At 44.9% G+C, this 20,524-nt stretch overlaps 1 protein-coding gene and 1 non-coding gene across 7 annotated transcripts in view; both read left to right on the top strand.

Annotated features, from left to right (window-relative positions):
• Nucleotides 1–20,524, top strand: part of SEPTIN9 (septin 9) — a 382,955-nt gene that overhangs the window by 229,236 nt on the left and 133,195 nt on the right. The gene's annotated exons all lie outside the window — the stretch shown is intronic.
• TRNAR-GCG (transfer RNA arginine (anticodon GCG)) lies at nt 17,346–17,415 on the top strand. Its single transcript has one exon. It is a non-coding gene; the product is annotated as a tRNA-Arg (tRNA).

Here is a 20,524-nt window from a genome sequence, read left to right as displayed (position 1 = left end):
CAGCCTGAGAAACTAATTGGTAATGCTTGCAAAGAAGAGCAGGTCCGTTATTAAACACGTTAACTGTTGAGGGAAGACAAGATGACGTTTTCCCTTATAATGACCTTTCCTAATTGTGAAGGTTTTCTGTATTAAAGGATAGAGCTGAAGTCTCCTGGGAAGGTCAGTTCTTTGCCTTTCTATGGATTCTTCCTTCTTCTTGCTTACTTAAGGACAGGTCCTCTTGTGGATCAAGAACTGGCTGCGTAATAGGAAGCAGAGAGTGAGTATAAATGGGCAGTCTTCGCAGTGGAGGACGGTAAGCAGTGGGGTGCCGCAGGGCTCGGTACTGGGTCCCATGCTCTTTAACTTGTTCATAAATGATTTAGAGTTGGGAGTGAGCAGTGAAGTGGCCAAATTTGCGGATGACACTAAATTGTTCAGGGTGGTGAGAACCAGAGAGGATTGTGAGGAACTCCAAAGGGATCTGTTGAGGCTGGGTGAGTGGGCGTCAACGTGGCAGATGCGGTTCAATGTGGCCAAGTGCAAAGTAATGCACATTGGGGCCAAGAATCCCAGCTACAAATACAGGTTGATGGGGTGTGAACTGGCAGAGACTGACCATGAGAGAGATCTTGGGGTTGTGGTAGATAATTCACTGAAAATGTCAGGACAGTGTGCGTCTGCAATAAAAAAGGCCAATGCCATGCTGGGAATTATTAGGAAGGGAATTGAAAACAAATCAGCCAGTATCATAATGCCCCTGTATAAATCGATGGTGCGGTCTCATTTGGAGTACTGTGTGCAGTTCTGGTCGCCGCACCTCAAAAAGGATATTATAGCATTGGAGAAAGCTCAGAAAAGGGCAACTAGAATGATTAAAGGGCTGGAACACCTTCCCTATGAAGAAAGGTTGAAACGCTTAGGGCTCTTTAGCTTGGAGAAACGTCGACTGCGGGGTGACATGATAGAGGTTTACAAGATAATGCATGGGATGGAGAAAGTAGAGAAAGAAGTACTTTTCTCCCTTTCTCACAATACAAGAACTCGTGGGCATTCGATGAAATTGCTGAGCAGACAGGTTAAAACGGATAAAAGGAAGTACTTCTTCACCCAAAGGGTGATTAACATGTGGAATTCACTGCCACAGGAGGTGGTGGCAGCCACAAGCATGGCCATCTTCAAGAGGGGGTTAGATAAAAATATGGAGCAGAGGTCCATCAGTGGCTATTAGCCACAGTGTGTATGTGTATATATATATATATATATTTGGCCGCTGTGTGACACAGAATGTTGGACTGGATGGGCCATTGGCCTGATCTAACATGGCTTCTCTTGTGTTCTTCTGTTCTTATACTGACTGAAATGGCTTGATTTTAGGAAGCTGTTCTCTTAAGTCTTGCCTCTGAACAATTTAGGGTGGCAATTTAGGATGTTTTGCCCCCTTCTCCCCTGCTTGCAAAGTGACCGGCAGTCTGTAAATTTGGACAATTAATACATCAGTTGTCACCATCTGCTTTTATAATATGTTCATTGTTTTTATCTGGAAAACGTTTTAATGTTACTGTACATCCCCCAGAGCCCTATAGCAACGGGGACTGGCCAATTCACAAATCAAATTGATATTAATAATATTAATAACGATAGCTAAGCCCTTTGCTTGCTTAACCCCAGGTTCAGATTCAAAACCTTTAATGGTGTAATAAAAATAAATGAACAAAATACAAGCAGGATCTAACCTGAGAGAAAGTAGTTAAGGCAATGTCACAGAGAAGCAATGTGTAAAAAACAGAATTGATGAACTATTCATTGCGTTTGCCTAAATATATAATAACCCTTTTACAATACCGTAGCCAAGTACTCAGCCACTAATGCAGACTAAACTTCAGGATTTACCAGCCAGTCTGGAAATACCTTGTTGCCAAGATACACCCGGAGAGTGTGAATCCGCGCTGCTGTAACCCTGGCATTGACATGAACAGTGTCAGGGGTGTGTTGGGAGTGATGGATTCACAGACACCTTTTAATAACTCTATGGCCATGCGGAACATGGAATGGAGAATGGAATGGAGCAGAATACCAGGGTTGCTGGGATGACAGGGAGCAAGTGATAGCATGCTACTTCCTGACTGTAGTAAAGGGGACTGCTGACCAAAGTAACTGACTTATGAGGCAGCCAATCAGCAAGGAGCAAGTGATAGCATGCTACTTCCTGACTGTAGTAAAGGGGACTGCTGACCAAAATAACTGACTTATGAGGCAGCCAATCAGCAAGGAGCAAGTGATAGCATGCTACTTCCTGACTGTAGTAAAGGGGACTGCTGACCAAAATAACTGACTTATGAGGCAGCCAATCAGCAAGGAGCAAGTGATAGCATGCTACTTCCTGACTGTAGTAAAGGGGACTGCTGACCAAAATAACTGACTTATGAGGCAGCCAATCAGCAAGGAGCAAGTGATAGCGTGCTACTTCCTGACTGTAGTAAAGGGGACTGCTGACCAAAATAACTGACTTATGAGGCAGCCAATCAGCAAGGAGCAAGTGATAGCATGCTACTTCCTGACTGTAGTAAAGGGGACTGCTGACCAAATAACTGACTTATGAGGCAGCCAGCAGCATGAGTTGCCTGCCCTGAGATGTGTGTTTGGTGAAGGGAAAAAGAAGTGAAGGACGGCAGATACTTTTTCCAACATGGAATCCAAGTGCCCTGAAAGGATCGTGTCTTTTCCAGGCTTAAGGAGCATTGCCCATAATTGAGGCTCCGCCTGCTGTATTTCATAATAGTGCTGGAGATTCAGTGAGAGAGTTATACTTTGGTAAGCAATGCATGCACCAATCAAAAGTGAATGCTGATTTGGTACTTCATTCTGAATTCTCATCAAGCAAGGATTTATGATAATACTAAATACTTACCATGTTTCAGTTCATTTTTTTTTCAGCCTCTCTTTCATATAAACTGTCAGTTCAGGGTGTTCATATTGAATTGTATGCTCTTTCCATTGGACCAGTAATGATGTTGAGCAGACAGGTTAGAACGGATAAAAGGAGGTACTTCTTCACCCAAAGGGTGATTAACATGTGGAATTCACTGCGGCCACAAGCATAGCCACCTTCAAGAGGGGGTTAGATAAAAATATGGAGCAGAAGTCCAGCAGTGGCTATTACACAGTGTGTATATATATGTGTGTGTATATATATATGTGTGTGTGTGTGTGTGTATACGTGTGTGTGTATGTGTGTGTGTATAAATTTTTGGCCACTGTGTGATACAGAGTGTTGAACTGGATGGGCCATTGGCTCATCCAACATGGCTTCTCTTATGTTCTTCTGTGACACAGAGTGTTGGACTGGATGGACCACTGGCCTGATCCAGCATGGCTTCTCTTATGTGACACAGAGTGTTGAACTGGATGGGCCATTGGCCTGATCCAACATGGTTTCTCTTATGTTCTTCTGTGACACAGAGTGTTGGACTGGATGGGCCACTGGCCTGATCCAACAGGGCTTCTCTTATGTGACACAGAGTGTTGGACTGGATGGGCCATTGGCCTGATCCAACAGGGCTTCTCTTATGTTCTTCTGTTCTTATATGCCTTGATGGGTCACCTGATTCAATAAACCTCAGACCCAGAACACTCAAGTGAAGCAGCAGAGCCACTGAGTTTGTCTCAACATAATTGCCACTGGAAAGTTCTAGTGTTTAATGTTTCCCCAGTGACCCCCAAAAAGGACAACTTTGGCAGCAGGGAACTGCTTTGTTCAGGTAGCACACTCCCAGAGACTGAGGTGATGTGGCGACGTGCTATGCGGTGGGACAGTGTGCGTTCGATGTTGACTCTCTGATTTCTCCAGCAGAGGTCTGGAAACGGTTGAAGGAGGGGAAACAGTTAAGAAGCTTGACAACTGCATGCATCCTGTTGCTGAAAATCAGCTGCTTCTTGCCATGCCGATGGTCGTCTATAGCTCATCTGGTTCACCAGTTATCATAATAAAAATAGGAGCAGAACAATAAAATGTAACCTATACCTGCTGCCTCTGCTGTGAATGTGTTGAGGAGGGAGAATGGGGAGGAGGAGGTTGCAGTGGAGTAAGGAAGCAAAAGAATGGAGAAGCTAGTAGTGATTGTGAGGATTAGATAGCTTTGTGGGACTGGAAAAGATTGTGACTGCAAGGATTGCGTAGCATACATGTTGGTTAACAGAAGGAAAGTCAAAATGGTATAGGTCAGTCTCATCACATCTCAGAAGCTAAGCAGGTCAGTTCTTGGATGTGACACCACCAAGGCAGGTTCTGCAGAGCAAGGCAATAGCAAACCGCCTCTGCTTCTCCACTTGACTGGAAAGCCCCTTGTGAGAGTTGCCATGCTGTTTGTGACTTGACACAGTAGATGTTGCACAGTATATACACAACCAAAGGTGGCCAAAGTTGCTTAACTCAAGACCCACATAGAATAAATGTCAGATGTTTGGGTGGGAGGGAGGGAGGAAGGAAGGAAAATAGACGGGGGAAGGGTGGTGGAGGTGGAAAGGAAACAACTTTAAATGCAATATCCAAACTGCCTTCTGACTTGGCTTGAATAAGTGGTTTAAAGAGAGAAATGCCTTCTCCAAGCTAGCCGACAGGACAGTGGGGGCTTTGAGAACCATATAATGTGTGTGAAAGAACCACATCTGGCTCCCGAGCCACAGTTTGGCCACCCCTGTACTGAATTGATTCTGTATTCTACTACATGAACCAGAATCTCCTTCCCTGTTCAGCATCAGCAAACTTTCCCCCAAGAGTCTCATGAATGGATTCTTTCTTCCCCAAAAGAACCCATCTGTCAGTTCTGTTTGTAGAATTATTTGCCTTGCATTGTGATCAAGCACAACATTAAAACAACCTGGTGGTCCACAAGCTGGGCCTTCTGCTGTTTTGTGTAGCTCAGTGAAACACCACTGGAAGATTCTGTTTATACTGATGTTTTGCAGCCTCATAACTATTACAGTAGGCTTACTTGGATGACTGCAGCACCGATGTTTTCTTCTGCTGCATGTCGTGGGGTGCAGCAGTGAGAAACTGCATAACCCATAATACTTTAGTGACAAAAGACATTGCCCATTGTCTTATCGTAATGGAGCAGCACAGAATGTTGAAGGCCTCTTTGGTTTGATGCCAGTTTAATTCTTTAATCAAGGAAGCACCTTGCATAATTTGTAATAACTCATTTCTTCTCCTCTTCTGTTGGGAAATGAGTCACAGACATCAGCTGTTTCTGATATTTAGTCGTGCTGTAATTGACTCTCTTGTGAGTGATACATCTAAATTAATCTTATACAGGAGAGTCTACCAATATCAGTTTGAGTTCATGTCTATGTATCCAAAGAAAAGGAGTACATCTCCATATTGAGTCTTCATGACTTTCTCTTCTCTTCACCTGGAAATACTGTTCAGGTGACCAGAGTATGAGGCAGTAAAGAAGATCTCAATATCAATCCAATAGATTTGATTTGTACACCTTCTGCCTTCTCCCTTGAAAACCCTAATCCCTATCCTCCTCCTCTTCTTTTTTTACCTTTTGCTGTTCCACTGAAGATTTGAGTTTGATTCATGAAGAGGGTCTATTGAAGTGAAGGGTGCAATTGTAAAGTGGAATAAAAACGTCTTGCCCGGCATGTCTTTTTAAAAGGACAATCCCTTGCCAACAAGATCCTTTGATATAAGGGTAGATCCGCTCCTCAAGTTCTGTGATGAGCTAAAAAGGAATAGCGCTGGCCTGTAAAAAGAGCTCTGCCCCCTCCAATTTGGTCCTTTCCTACTGTTATACTATTGGTGTAGGAAATGGTGAGAGTGAAATCCGCTGCTCAAATCCTGCAGTATATTTTGCCAAGGCCTTATGGGGTTCTGCCTTTCTGCTCACCCATGATTGCTTAATTGTAGCTAGGGGTTTAAAAGAGACGTAAAAGACAATAAACACAGCAACTTTTCTCAAAATAAAATCCAGGCAAAATGCTGTGCAGATACACAGTGACTAATCCTTTCCAACTCCCTGAGCCACTCCACAATTTAATTGCACTAAGAGACTAAAAGCTGTTGGGGAAATATTTCCTTAAAACCAGCTGACACATTTGGTCTAGATTATGTTTGCTGATACAGTTTTAAACAGGAAAGAGCCTCCAGCACTGTGATGTGAATACAGAGCAAGTACAGAATGTATGTGGGGGAGCACATGCTGTCCAATTTTGTGCAAGGCAGGGCAGGGGCCAAATATGAGATAAGCTGGATTTAAAAAAAAACAACCTCTTGCAGTGTTTTTCATTTGGAAAGAAATCAGGAGTGGGGAGTGGTTGAGTAGATAGGGTAATATGTTTCTCTCCCCCCCACACACACACCACTGCAAAACCTGAAGTATGATGTGCGTAGGAGGGTGTTTAAAACATTTAGATAATGCAGTGCCCAGATGTTCTGAAATGCCAGCTTTGTAAAAAGACCCATTGTAAATTCACTAGAAGACTCCTATAATCAGACTATAAGTAATAAAGGCCTTGCAGCTGTGTTACAAACCAGCATATTATGCCGCTTTGTATTTTTTTGGGGAAAAAAATTGCTGAGTGGCATTACAAGGACTCCCCGTCCCATCTACACTCTGTTAAGTGTTTCTTCTAGTGCAAAACTGCAGTCAGTGAACTTGTGGTGAGCCGCTGAGAAACACTGGAGAGTCAGACCAAAAAAAAACAGGAAAGAAACTGCTGAGGTGAGGCAAGAACCAAGCTACAGTAATGAAGGGTGAATAGAGCTATTAGCAGTGGCAGACACAGCCTGGCTGATGAGGCTAGGATACTGTTCCAACTATTTGCAGGGTAATGGGGAAAGGCTCAGGCTTTGTAGCTTTGTAGATGCTGAGTAGCTTTTAGTTGTCCACACAGCAGAAGCGTGGGGGCAAGCACCCAAAACTGGGACAGAATTGTGGTGTAGAATATAGATGGTTGCAAACCTCTTGATGTCTCTTGGGGAAGAAGACCGCTTGAACTATCATACTGGCGAAATGATAAGGTGAAGGAAAAACAGTATGAATAAATACTGGAACCTGCATTTAAGTTGAGGGTCCTCAGTACAAGAAGGAACAGTCGGTAAAGAAGGTTGCATTTGGGTGAGACACAGAAAAGCCTGTTTGCTGTTAAAACAGTTCAGCAATGGCAAAGGCTAGGTGAGGTGACATGGTTTGTTAAGGGGAAATTAGGCAGGTTTCTTTTGAGAATGTTTGGGAACTGAGGCATCATGAACTAGGTGAGTCACAGCATCTTTTCTCATTCTGATGCTATGTTCATTATCTAGTCAGAAACAGCATGGGGTGGGGTGGGGTTGCAATGATGATTGTCTCCTGGAGATAAGAGTAAAAAGATATGTGAAAAGATGAGCACATATTGCCTTCCTGGCGAGTCCTGAACTCAGGAAATGGATGGATTGTTTTAGGAAAGAGGATTTTTTGTTGTTGTTGTTCTTGTTGTACCAATTATCCCAGCTTTTTGGAAAACCGCTGTACCAACCCAAACCAATGATTTCCATGGATTTCCATGTATATCCTTGGCTCGGAAATTTTGCTGTGACACAAACAAAACTTAAACACATATATGTTATGTGGAAATTTTGAATAAAATCTGATGTAAACAGAAAAAGAAAGAAAGAAATTTTGCTGTGCATACCCTTAGACTGGAGCCCGATGCAAGGCCTCTCTGCTTTACAAGAAACAAGATAGGAGTGGACTTTTCTCATCCAGAAGATTACTTTTTAAAGTATCTATAGAGACTTGATTCTGCCTCAGCACAATGTTTCTCTTTTCTGTTAGCCAGCATGTGATAGGGGGAAGAGACCGCTAACATGCCAACACAATAAATTGTGGGGAAGGAGTAAAGCCCTCGTTTAAGATTACACAAAGATACCTTTGTTTTTGAGTGCATCGAAATTCACTGCGATTAGACAAGATAGCTTGATCATTTCTGGGGGTTTCTTTTTCACCTCTCCTGTCAAACCACACACATAGTCACAGTTTATTTCTTGGAGCTAAGATGTTGCAAGAAAGCTGGAGTCAACATAGCTATAAATGGAAGAAGCAGCTCTCCTTGGAACGCAGCCTGCGCTCGGCCTTTACTGGGTCCACTCATTGTGCTGTTAGCCATAATGTTTTCTAACAAGATAATGGTGAAGAAAGGAGACTTCTCTCTGTGTGTGTCTCTCTCTTTTGTAATTCGCTTCCTGAGTGTGCTGGGGCATGTTTAGGACTGACACTTTCCCAACAGTCCCAAGAATGAGATGAATCAGTAATGCTGGCCTCACTCGTAAGCAAGGGAGGCATCTGTGCTTTTGAGGTTTTTGTTTTCTTTGGATATGTGTGGGATGGCAGGCATATAAAGGGAAATGTATCAAGCTTTCTGGGTATTCATGTGGGCTGGGGTTCCACCACACAAGACTGCCCTGCAGAATGCAGGAGAGAGAGCAACAGAGAGAGAATGCAAAACCCACACCCCTCTTCCAATTCTTTTCTTGAAGTACATTGCTTGCAAATTTGACATCTGAAGATAATACAGTTAGGCTGTATGGGGTGCACTGAGCTAGTGGAAGAAAATATCCATATAAATGTAACAAACAGCTTTGGAGGGACAAAATCTGTTTATTGTTCAAGAACTTTTGTGATTTTGTAAGACATGTGGTTGGGGCAAGTTGTCTTCCTTTTTTCTGTATGGACTCTGATGCCGTTAACAGATGCAGAAGTTAGGGTTTGTAGAATCTTTCGGGCTCAAGTGCCATGTTCTACTGGAGAAAGTTTTTCTTCCAGACGTTTCGTTCTCAGCTGCGGAGAACATCCTCAGTGGCGTTGCAGCCGGAGCAGGCGCTCTGACCTTCTTGGCTGCTGTGCATTGAGTGAGGCCAGGGCTGCTGGCGAGCTGCTATTTCTAGGCTGGAGGGGGTGTGGTGAAAGGGCAGTTGGTTTGTGGATGTGCCCATTGTTGCAGAAGTAATTGGCAGAAATTCCACTGGTGAAGCTTTTCTGTGCAAGCTTTTCTACTGAAACTGTAGAATCTCCTGCACAAATCCTGCTGTTAAAGGCACTGGGGTCCTGCTAGGCAAAAGGATGGAGGTCCTTTTGACAAGTAGATGTTGAATAAAATTGGAGTGTGGTGCTCTGAGTTTACATTTCCTATGTTTCTCAAGGTGGCTTGTGGTGGCCATGGTACAAGTGTAATGGATCTTAGGGCATCCAAACTGTTACACAAATCTGTGCTTTAAGTGTTCTTGACCAATAGAAACGCTCAGCAAAGTCTGATGGAGGAGGAAGGGAAAAAAAGTTTATTGCAATAAACAGAAAGCAGAGCTAAGTCAAAGCCTGCATACTAAGCTGCTCTACTCCCTTTCAGAGTGGACAATACTTTATATAGCCTTGATGACATGTTGGCATGTGTTAGCATTAGGGATGGGCACGAACTGAACCATGAACCATCATGCTAAAAATGGCTGATTCATGGTCCATTCTGAACTGGTTTGTCTGATCCCACTACACCTGAACATGAAATGAACCAGCTTTTTCTCTTGGCGTGTTGTTTGGTTCATGTTTGCTTCATTTTTCCAGACAGCCTGGCACTGGCACGTGCACTTCTGGTCAGTTTCCAGTGAAACTGACTAGAAGTGGCAGCTCTTATCTCCTCAGCAGCCTGCACTTCTGGTCAGTTTCCATGGAACTTTCTAGATGCCACAGCTCTGCTCTCCCCTGCCCCCTGCATTTCTAGTCAGTTTCACAGGAAACCAAACATAAGCACAGGGGTAGAGCAGAGCTGCAGCGTCTAGTCAGTTTCCAAGCTTCCTGGGGGTGAAACCGACCGGAAGCTGCAGGGTGACTTCCCTTTCTTTTGCCAGCTCCTAGAAGAGCGGTTTACTGGGGGCACCTGCTTTGGAGGGGTTGTAGCTTGGTCCCCCAAAATCCAATTTGCACCAAACTTGGTAAGGAAGGAGAGGAGAGTTTGCCATAAGTTTGGCATCTATAGCCCACTAAGGGGCCATTCTGTGTCTTCCCGAAATAAACAAACCAACAAACCATTATTTGTTCAGGTTATTGAAAAAAAAATGAACCAAACTGAACCACTGATTTGGGCAACCCAACAAACCATGAAATGAAATGAACCACCATTTTTGTGTTCCATGCCCATCCCTTAGCATATATGCATACTAATTGGCCGCAACATCCAGCATAATTGCATCATGAGAGTCAGCTACACACTACTGATACATTTTGCCAGGTTGGCATCCGTTCATTGGTCCGGATTTATGTCACAGAAAGAAATTCTACTTTGCATACGCCTTGACCAGATAAATCCAGCTTGGGTTCTAAGAACCCCCTACTTCTGTTGTTACTTAGAAACACAGTGGAGATTCAATAAGGCATAGTTCAAGGTATGTTTCTGTTATAGATGAGACTGAAATGTTGGTAACTCTTCTGTCTTCTTCTCAGTCAGGCCAGCTATGCGTTAACCCGTAAGGATGTTACTTAAACATGCTTGTGCCCTTCCCAACTAAAGCTGTGTCCCACAGAACTCTGACAAAAACACATGGAGATAATCCACTATCAGTTGCATAAACTGTCCATCAGGTTATTCAGTTATCAAAGAGCAGTCACAGGTTGTTAGGTATTACACCTAGTTGACTTACTGTGGAGGAACAAAGATGAGTAGATGTTTTTGCCTGAAGTACTCTCAGTTTTTTCCCCTTTGCCTCTTTCATTCTTGTATTTGTTAGAAAAATTGCCTCTTTATGCCAAGAAGCTCTGTAATCAATTCATATTTTATAATCATCTGCTTGGAAGAATGGATCAGTGTTCCTTTGAACATAAGAACATAAGAGAGACCATGTTGGATCAGGCTAATGGCCCATCCAGTCCAACACTCTGTGTCACATAAGAACATAAGAGAGACCAAGTTGGATCAGGCTAATGGCCCATCCAGTCCAACATTCTGTGTCACACAGTGGCAAAACATTCTGTGTCACACAAGTGCCATCAGGAAGTCCACCAGTGAGGGCCAGGACACTAGAAGCCCTCCCACTGTGCCCTCCCCAAGTACCAAGAATACAGAGCATCACTGCCCCAGACAGAGAGTTCCAACGATAATGTGGCTAATAGCCACTGATGGACCTCTGCTCCATATGGTTATCCAATCCCCTCTTGAAGCTATCTATGGTTGTAGCCGCCACCACCTCCTATGGTAGTGAATTCCATGTTTTAATCACCCTTTAGGTGAAGAAGTACTTCCTTTTATCAGTTCTAACCCGACTGCTCAGCAGTTTCATTGAGTGTCCACGAATCTTGTATTGTGAGAAAGGGAGAAAAGTAGGTTGTTCTCTATCTTTTCTATCCCGTGCAAAATCTTGTAAACCTCTCGACATTTTCAGTGAGTTATCTACCACAACCCCAAGATCTCTCTCTTGGTCCGTCTCTGCCAGTTCACACCCCATCAACTTGTATTTATAGCTAGAGTTTTTGGCCCCAACGTGCATTACTTTGCACTTGGCCACGTTGAATCTCATTTGCCACATTGACGCCCGGCCTTGACAGATCCCTTTGGAGGGCCTCACAATCCTCTCTGGTTCTCATCACTCTGAACAATTTAGTGTCATCCGCAAACTTGGCCACTTCACTGCTCACTCCCAACTCCAAATCATTAATGAACAAGTTAAAGAGCATGGGACCCAGTTCTGAGCCCTGCGGCACCCCACTGCTTACCACCCTCCACTGAGAAAATTGCCCATTTATACTCACTCTCTGTTTCCTATTAATTAGCCAGTTTTTGATCCACAAGAGGACTTGTCCCTTTACCCCATGTCTCTTGAGCTTACTTAGGAGCCTTTGATGAGGAACTTTATCAAAAGCTTTCTGGAAGTCAAGGTAAACAACATCTATTGGGTCCCCTTTGTCCACATGTTTGTTCACCCTCTCAAAGAACTCTAACAGGTTAGTGAGACAAAATCTTCCCTTACAGAACCCATGCTGAGTCTTCCTCAATAACTTTTGTTCATCAATGTGCCTACAATGTGCCAACTTTCCCGGTACTGAAATCAGACTGACTGGCCTGCAATTTCCCGGATCGCCTCTGGAACCCTTTTTAATGATGGGGGTGAGATTTGCTACCTTGCAGTCCTCAGGAACTGAGGCAGATTTCAATGAAAGATTACATATTTTTGTCAGGAGATCCACAGTTTAACCTTTGAGTTCTTTCAGTACTCTTTGATCACTCCAAGTCACCAGCTGGTTTGATGATGGTGTGAAGGTTTCCTTGGATGTTTAAATGAGCAAAATCTTCCTTAGGAGTTTTAAAACTCCCCCTTCCTTTGGGCAGAGAATAGGCTGTGGGGGAGGGAGCCAGTTCAATTACTTTCCAGACTTACCTTAGCCCACCTTCATACAAATGCTAATAGGTCTGGACAACTGGATGGTCAAACTCCCCCCCCCCCCCAAGCAGGGAACAGAGATTTGGAGGAATTTAATAGTAGAGAGGCTTCAGCAAGGAAATTTCTGGAAATTTCAGGAAAAGCCTCTATAAGCTGGCCTGACCAGGTCAATGGGAGGGGAAAGGGAGAAAATAATAACTCCTTGAAGCAAGGAGGAGGCCTTTTTTGTGCTGGATCCATCAGAGCAGACAGAACCCTTAACTGAGGTCTGGAAAAGGGAGCCATTTAACCATGTGCTGTCCTGGAGAGCTGGAGGAAGCTTCAAGATAATGGTTCCTCTGTAGAGAGCTATAACATCCTAAGCTAAAGAGCCTGTCTTATATTTTCAACATCTGATAGGGCATATATCAGAGGGGCAGAGGAATTGCATTTTATCCATTTCTTTTGATCCCTTTTCTTAATCTGGTGCTGTGCTGGTAAACATTTTCTTTTTAATAAAATGCGTTATAACTTTTGATGCTGGTAGTGGTTCTCTGTTCCACATAGACCTCCACTGTCTTGGACAGACTATGATAGAAGGAAGCACCAGGGGGAAGGCAGGCAGTTGACAAGTGGCTGTTCCCCCAGGGGCACTCTAGGCGATAAACTGTCACCATGGTGACCAGGTGCTGGGCAGCGGGAGACACAGAAGCAAGGCCTCAGAACTTGGAAAGGAAGCTGGGAGTCCTGACCCTTCCAGTGCACAATTCCTACAAAGGTCAGGTGGTGGTGGTGGTGGTCTACCCAAGAGAGAAAGAAAAGCCTTTGGAGAGTGAGGTGAAACAGGGCCTGCAGGCCAGACCAGGCCTGTTCTTCCACAAATGGCAAAAATAATTTCCTTCTGTCTCCCTTCAAAGCCCTGGGGTAAGAAGGAAAAATGCAGATTCTGTATTTTAACGTGAAAGTGCATGGAACCTGAGAACAGTTTTGTTTTATTTATAAAGGTTTTAAGAGGTCCCAGAGAGCCCCTGTTTGGTTATTCTAGGTAAATTCCACTGAGGGACTGACAGTGGGTCCCTGAGGCCATTTCCGGTCAGCTAACTTTGGTGACCGCTGCCTCAAAGGAAGACTGTCTGTTGCTATGCAGAAAAAGGCAATGACATACCACCTCTGGTCACCTCTTGCTTTGAAGAAAACATGGTTCTTGGGTGCCATGAATCAATTGCAATGTGATAGCACACAATTATTGTCATTACATTAGATAAAATTGCCTTGCCTTGAGGGCTGTTGGAATGTTGTTTTTTTACTTGTGACACGTTTCCTTAGGAGGTGGTAGGCTCTCCTTTGGAGGTTTTTAAACAGAGGCTAGATGGCTATCTGACAGCAAAGCTGATTCTGAGGATTAGGCAGATCATGAGAAGGAGGACGGGAAGAGTTGTAACAGTGCTTAGTTCTTGTGGCTCCTTCTTACACACCCCGGAAAACGCTGATTGACACTTTAGGGTCAGTCAGCAATTTTTCTCCAGGCCAGATTGGCAAGGGATCCTGGAGGTTTTTGCCATCTTCTGGGCATGGGGCAGGGGTCATTGGGAGTGTGAAGGGAGGTATTTGTGAGTTTCCTGCATTGCGCAGGGGGTTGGACTAGATGACCCTGGAGTTCCGTTTCAACTCTGTGATTCTATGATTTGATAGTAATGATGGTACTTGGTGGACGGTAGTGGTTTAGGAACCACTGGTCTGTTGGCTGTGGTTAATTTGTTTCTCTAGTGTGTTTTATATAGGACTAATTCAAAACTTCGGCTAGTGGAAAAGCAATAGTCCAGATCCTGAGAGATATGTCTACCATTGTACTAGTAGAGTTGCAGTATCCAAACCCAGAGGACTTAGACTAAAGAAAGTTGCCATAGGATTGCATTGCAAAGGCATGAAGCTGTCAACAGTATTGATTCTGCTTATCTTTACCACCTTTCCTCTGTGATCCCTGTGTTAAGTCAAAAACACGAGCTCCATGAACCAGTTTAGAATGACATGAGCACACAGCAAAGCATTCGCAACACTGACCTCTTGAAACTTCATTCTAATTGACAGTCACAATTTAGTGGAAATCAGATAGTTGTGTCCACTCTTTCTTATGGAAACCACATTTTTACTTATAATTGTCCTCCAAAATAGGGATCTTCTCATGGTCTCTCAGGGCTTTTTTTTTGTAAAAAAGCCTAGCAGGAACTCATTTGCATATTAGGTCACACACCCCTGTCACCAAGCTGGCCAGAACGGCGTTCTTGTGTGTTCCTTCTCAAAAAACGCCCTGCTCGACTCATCTCTCCCTGCCAAATTTTAGGCAGATAGAAGACAGTGTTCCTGTTCTAGAAACAGCTGCAGTTTTTACTTATGTGTCAAGGCCAGACACGCATAGCTGGATTTGTAAATGGTCTAGGATCTTCAGACTGTACAATAGAAAGGAATTAAACACTGCCCCACCATACCTCCATCCGGCATTGCCTTGTTACTCTTATGCATTTCTCTCCCAGCCTGGCTCTGACATAGGGAGTGAGACAGAAAGAAAAATGCTGGAAAAAATTCAGTTAGACTTGAGTGCTTGAAATGTGCTTATAAACAAACCTCACCCCAATGCTACTTTCTTTGAAGAGGAGGAGTTGTCTGCCTGCTTTCTTTTCCAGGGCTCATAGTAGACGAATACCTTTGAATGAACTGCACAGTCTGAGAGTCCTCCACAAATGTAATGAGTAGTTCTCTCACTCTTGCCCTTTTCATCAAAGGCCTTGTCTCTTGCTTGGCTTGATGTATGGGTTTCCGATTAGGGTTTTTTATCCTTTGCCCCCAACCTACTTGCAGAGCAGGTGGGGCCTGCCTGTTTCATCAAGGGCAATGCTTGGTCCTTGTAGGGTTGCCAGGTCTGTGTTGGAAAATACCTGGAGACTTTGGGGGTGGATCCGGAAGAGGACGGGGTTTGAGAAGGGAGGGGAGGGGCCTCAGCATGGTCCAGTGCCATAGAGTCCACCCTTCAAAGCAGCCGTTTTCTCCAGGGAGCTGATCTCTGCCAGCTGGAGTTCAGTTGTAAAAGCGGGAGAGCTCCAGGCCCCACCTGGAGGCTGGCAACCTTAGGTCCTTGTCTGATTATAGGCCCCCACTGGGCTAGCAGACTCAGCTTGACTTGGGTGAGGCAAGCTGCACGCAGCTAGAAGCTGCTTCAGCCAGGCCAGGACACACACAAAACAGCAGGCGGCTGCAGTTGAGATGGTGCTCCACGGCAGTTCTTGGTTGGGTGAAAGGGTGGAGCCAGCCCTGGGAGGGAATTGGAAGGGCAGCCTGTTCGAGGAAGATCTGCGTAAGGCTAGGGAGGTTGAAGTATTCCAACTCAGGCAATGTGTGAGCAGAGGATACAGAAAGGAAGAGAAATCAGATGTTGAATCCCCCTGGAGAGCCAGTTTGGTGGGGGAGCCAGTTTGGTGTAGTGGTTACGTGTGCGGACTCTTATCTGGGAGAACCGGGTTTGATTCCCCACTTCTCCACTTGCAGCTGCTGGAACGGCCTTGGGTCAGCCATAGCTCTGGCAGAGGTTGTCCTTGAAAGGGCAGCTGCTGTGAGAGCCCTCTCCAGCCCCACCCACCTCACAGGGTGTCTGTTGTGGGGGAGGAAGGTAAAGGAGATTGTGAACCGCTCTGAGACTCTTCAGAGTGGATATAAATCCAATATCTTCATCTACCTCACAGGGTGTCTGTTGTGGGGGAGGAAGGGAAAGGAGATTGTGAGCCGCTCTGAGACTCTTCGGAGTGGAGGGCGCGATATAAATCCAATATCTTCATCTACCTCACAGGGTGTCTGTTGTGGGGGAGGAAGGTAAAGGAGATTGTGAACCGCTCTGAGACTCTTCAGAGTGGATATAAATCCAATATCTTCATCTACCTCACAGGGTGTCTGTTGTGGGGGAGGAAGGGAAAGGAGATTGTGAGCTGCTCTGAGACTCTTCAGAGTGGAGGGCGCGATATAAATCCAATATCTTCATCTACCTCACAGGGTGTCTGTTGTGGGGAGGAAGGTAAAGGAGATTGTGAGCTGCTCTGAGACTCTTCGGAGTGGAGGGTGGGATATAAATCCAATATCATCATCATCATCATCATCATCATCATCATCATCATCTTCTTCTTCTTCTTCTTCTTCTTCTTCTTCTTCTTCTTCTTCTTCTTCTTCTTCTTCTTCTTCTTCTTCTTCTTCTTCTTCTTCTTCTTCTTCTTCTTCTTCTTCTTCTTCTTCCCCTCTCCAATCTGAGGCCTTGGAGGTCCTCTGCTGTAGGGAGGGCCATGACAAGAGGGAGCCTTCTGCCTCTGCCCCGCCCTTCTGCCTCTGCCCCGCCCACCAGCCCTCTGCCTCGCCCCCCCCCACAAGCCTATGTCTTGCTTCCAGTAGGAACAAGCAAAGCCCTTTCCATTGCCTGTCTAGCACTTGTGCATCCTCAGGTGGTTAATCGACAAACAAAGAGGAGCTGTGGTTACTGTGTCTGTTGATATGTGAATTACTCCCTCCCTTCATGCCTTTTAGACTTTGCTGCAGTCCAGGACAATGATATCATGATCATGAAGCACTGAAATGATGTTGTTAGGAACGTTTATTTATTTCTGAATGGGGTATGGATAATTAGCGTTTTGCAGAACAGGTTAGATCTAAATATGCATTTACACCCCAGTTCTCTTGCAAAGTGAGAGCTTTGATTTGATTTAAGAAGCTCGCTTCCTGAAACCAGAACTCTTTAGAAAATGTCAACTACTTTGTAAATAAATAGTCATTTTTCTTTTTCTTTAATCCGACCTTCTGAACTGCTCAGCTTTTGCAAGTCACCTTGCAATTGATGTTTAATTTGAAATTTATAGCATGAGAATAACAAATTTATTTTTCAACCTTAAAACATGACAGGATAAAGAAATCTTAAATTACTTTCCTTTCAGCATATGGTCAGGGACATGGCTCAGTGGCAGAGCATCTGCTTGCGAAGCAGAAGGTCCCAGGTTCAATCCCCGGCATCTCCAAAAAAGGGTCCAGGCAAATAGGTGTGAAAAACCTCAGCTTGAGACCCTGGAGAGCCACTGCCAGTCTGAGAAGACAAGACTGATTTTGATGGACCCAGGGTCTGATTCAGTAGAAGGCAGCTTCATATGTTCATATTAGGGGAGGGATGGTGGCTCAGTGGTAGAGCATCTGCTTGGGAAGCAGAAGGTCCCAGGTTCAATCCCCGGCATCTCCAACTAAAAGGGGTCCAGGCAAATAGGTGTGAAAAACCTCAGCTTGAGACCCTGGAGAGCCGCTGCCAGTCTGAGAAGACAAGACTGATTTTGATGGACCCAGGGTCTGATTCAGTATAAGGCAGCTTCATATGTTCATATGATTTCAGGATCAAGTAGCAATTGGGCTGTTTGCTCAAGGGGAACAATCTAAGGACAGATGTATATTCGAACACCTGTGTGATCACTTGTCTCAAACCATCCTCAGAAATATAGAGATACTAGCCCGAAACCTGTGCTTTGCTATGGCATTTAACTACCTCTAGATTTTTTTGTTTGTTTTCGGTAGGAAGGATGTTTTGGTTTTGAAAGATTTAGAAACTCAATTGCCATAACAACTGTTATGAAAAATGCCTGAGCTGACTTCCCTTTTGGTCTGCACAACAATCCTGTGAGGTAGATTAGGCTGAAAGTCTGTGAGTGGTCTAAACTCACAGTGTGGCCCAAAGCAGGAGGCAAGCAATTTCAGCAGGGTATAATGACACAGCATCCAGCCTGCAAAGCACCCATTTTCTCCAAGGGAGCTGATCTCTGCCATCTGAAAAGCAGCTGCAATACTGAGTGATCTCCAGACCTCACCTGGAGAGTGGCAACAGTGGTTCCCCAGGAGGAAGTAGCTGGTTTGAAGGATGGAGTCTGTGGCATTGTACCTGCCTGAGGTCCCACCCCTCCTCAAACCCCACCCTCTCCATGCTTCACCCCCAAATCTCCAGGAATTTTCCAACATGGAGTTGGTAACCCTATGTCCTTCGCAGCAGCAGCAGCAGCGTTTTATTACACAGGTCAAGGGGCTTGGGCTGGATGTTGATGAGTCAGTCAGGACGCCTGTTGAACTGTCTGAAGTTTCCCTTAACTGATTGCCACCTCAAAACCCAGAGCTGCACAGCTGAGCATTCAGAGAGAGGGAGGTGCTTCAACTGTCTGCGGTCTCCTTTAACTGATTGCCACCGCAGGACGCAGAGCTCCACACCTGATGATTCGGGGGGGGGGGGGTGGAAGCAGTCAGCAGGCTGTCAGGCACACAGCACTGGGCCCAAGCCCCTTGACCTGTGTAATAGAAGATGAAGAAGAAGAAGATATTGGATTTATATCCCGCCCTCCACTCCGAAGAGTCTCAGAGCGGCTCACAATCTCCTTTACCTTCCTCCCCCACAACAGACACCCTGTGAGGTGGGTGGGGCTGGAGAGGGCTCTCCCAGCAGCTGCCCTTTCAAGGACAACCTCTGCCAGAGCTATGGCTGACCCAAGGCCATGCCGGCAGGTGCAAGTGGAAGAGTGGGGAATCAAACCCGGTTCTCCCAGATAAGAGTCCGCACACTTAACCACTACACCAAACTGGCTCTCTAAAGTAATAAAACGCTGCTGCTGCGAAGGACATAGGGTTACCAACTCCGTGTTGGAAAATTCCTGGAGATTTGGGGGTGAAGCATGGAGAGGGTGGGGTTTGAGGAGGGGTGGGACCTCAGACAGGTACAATGCCACAGATTCCATCCTTCAAACCAGCTACTTCCTCCTGGGGAACCACTGTTGCCACTCTCCAGGTGAGGTCTGGAGATCACTCAGTATTATAACTGCTTTTCCCCATTGGGAAAACACATTTTACCCACATAGGGGGTCTAATTTCTAAAAATCCCTTCTTAGTGGACATTGATGTCGTGGAAGGAATGCACTCCCCAAATCTTTAGTTTCTAGGTCCAGGGGTTTGAGCTGGGTGTTGATAATCTGTCAGGACACATGTTTTGTTATACATATAGATGGGAGTAGTGGCAATTCTCTTTCAGAAATCCTCTACCCTAAATAAAGATTTCGCTGATCTCTGCCATCTGAAAAGCAGTTGTAATACTTGTAAGATTTTTGCTCAGGATATTCCTCGGTTTTCCTGGTTATTGGACTGATTTCATACTGCAGAGCTGTGCACCTTTACTTGAGAGTCTTTACCATGAGATTTAGTAGGATCTACTCTTGAGCAAATATGCATAAAACAGGTACAGGCTTGTTGTCCTACCTCTTTTTGGTTTTTTCTGAAGCTGAAGAATATGAATCTGATGCTTTCATTGGGAGGTCTTTGCTCCCAAGGGGTCTAGCATAATTTTATACTATATTTGTTTTTTTAAGCTCCAAACAAAATTTGTGTTTAATCCCAGAGATCTTCTGAGAGTCCTCCCTCTTAGTACAAGCTCTAGGTCTTCCTCCTTGTAGCAGCTTCTTTCTCTTTAATCTGTCTCATCCTGTGAGAGAAACATTTCTCAGAACTTATCAGGGTTTGTCTGAGAAAAGTATGAGACTTGAATGACCTTTGAAGACAGCGTCAACTGTGTTTAGACAAACTCTGTATGATGATGATTTTACTTCCTCTCACAGCCCAGTGCATCTCAAAGCACAGCCTGTGGAAACTTAGCTCACCCACTGCTAGGATTTTCTTCCTGTTCACCGGTGGGTGAGCCCAGCGGCTAGGGCAGTTTCCAAATCTGTACATCAAGGAGGAAATGTGTGGGTGGATGACATGAAAATTGGCTATTGGGATACAATTAGAGCTTCCGAATGCACAATATTACTAGTAAATTAAGCTTTTGAGAAGGTAAGTGAAAGCATACTTGTTTTCAAATCTTAACTCCCTCCAACTCATTTAGGAGTCTATAGATTTGGGCTGGCCTTGGAAGTCAGCCGGGGTTCACCAGTTTGACAAAATGCTAAGCTCGAGGCTCAGGTTGGCTGCACTGGGTAAGCTCTGCCCCCCTCCCCAGCTCAAAGCTTGGTAGAACGGTGAGGGTTTATTCTTGCATTGAACCTCAGATGCAGCTGGAAAGCAGGGGGATATCTCACTGCTTTCTGAGTGTCTCTAAGGCTCTCTGCGATG

Source organism: Heteronotia binoei, chromosome 13 (assembly GCF_032191835.1).
Source record: "Heteronotia binoei isolate CCM8104 ecotype False Entrance Well chromosome 13, APGP_CSIRO_Hbin_v1, whole genome shotgun sequence".
Taxonomy (NCBI): Eukaryota; Metazoa; Chordata; class Lepidosauria; order Squamata; family Gekkonidae; genus Heteronotia; species Heteronotia binoei.
This window is presented reverse-complemented; position numbering and strand designations above follow the sequence as displayed.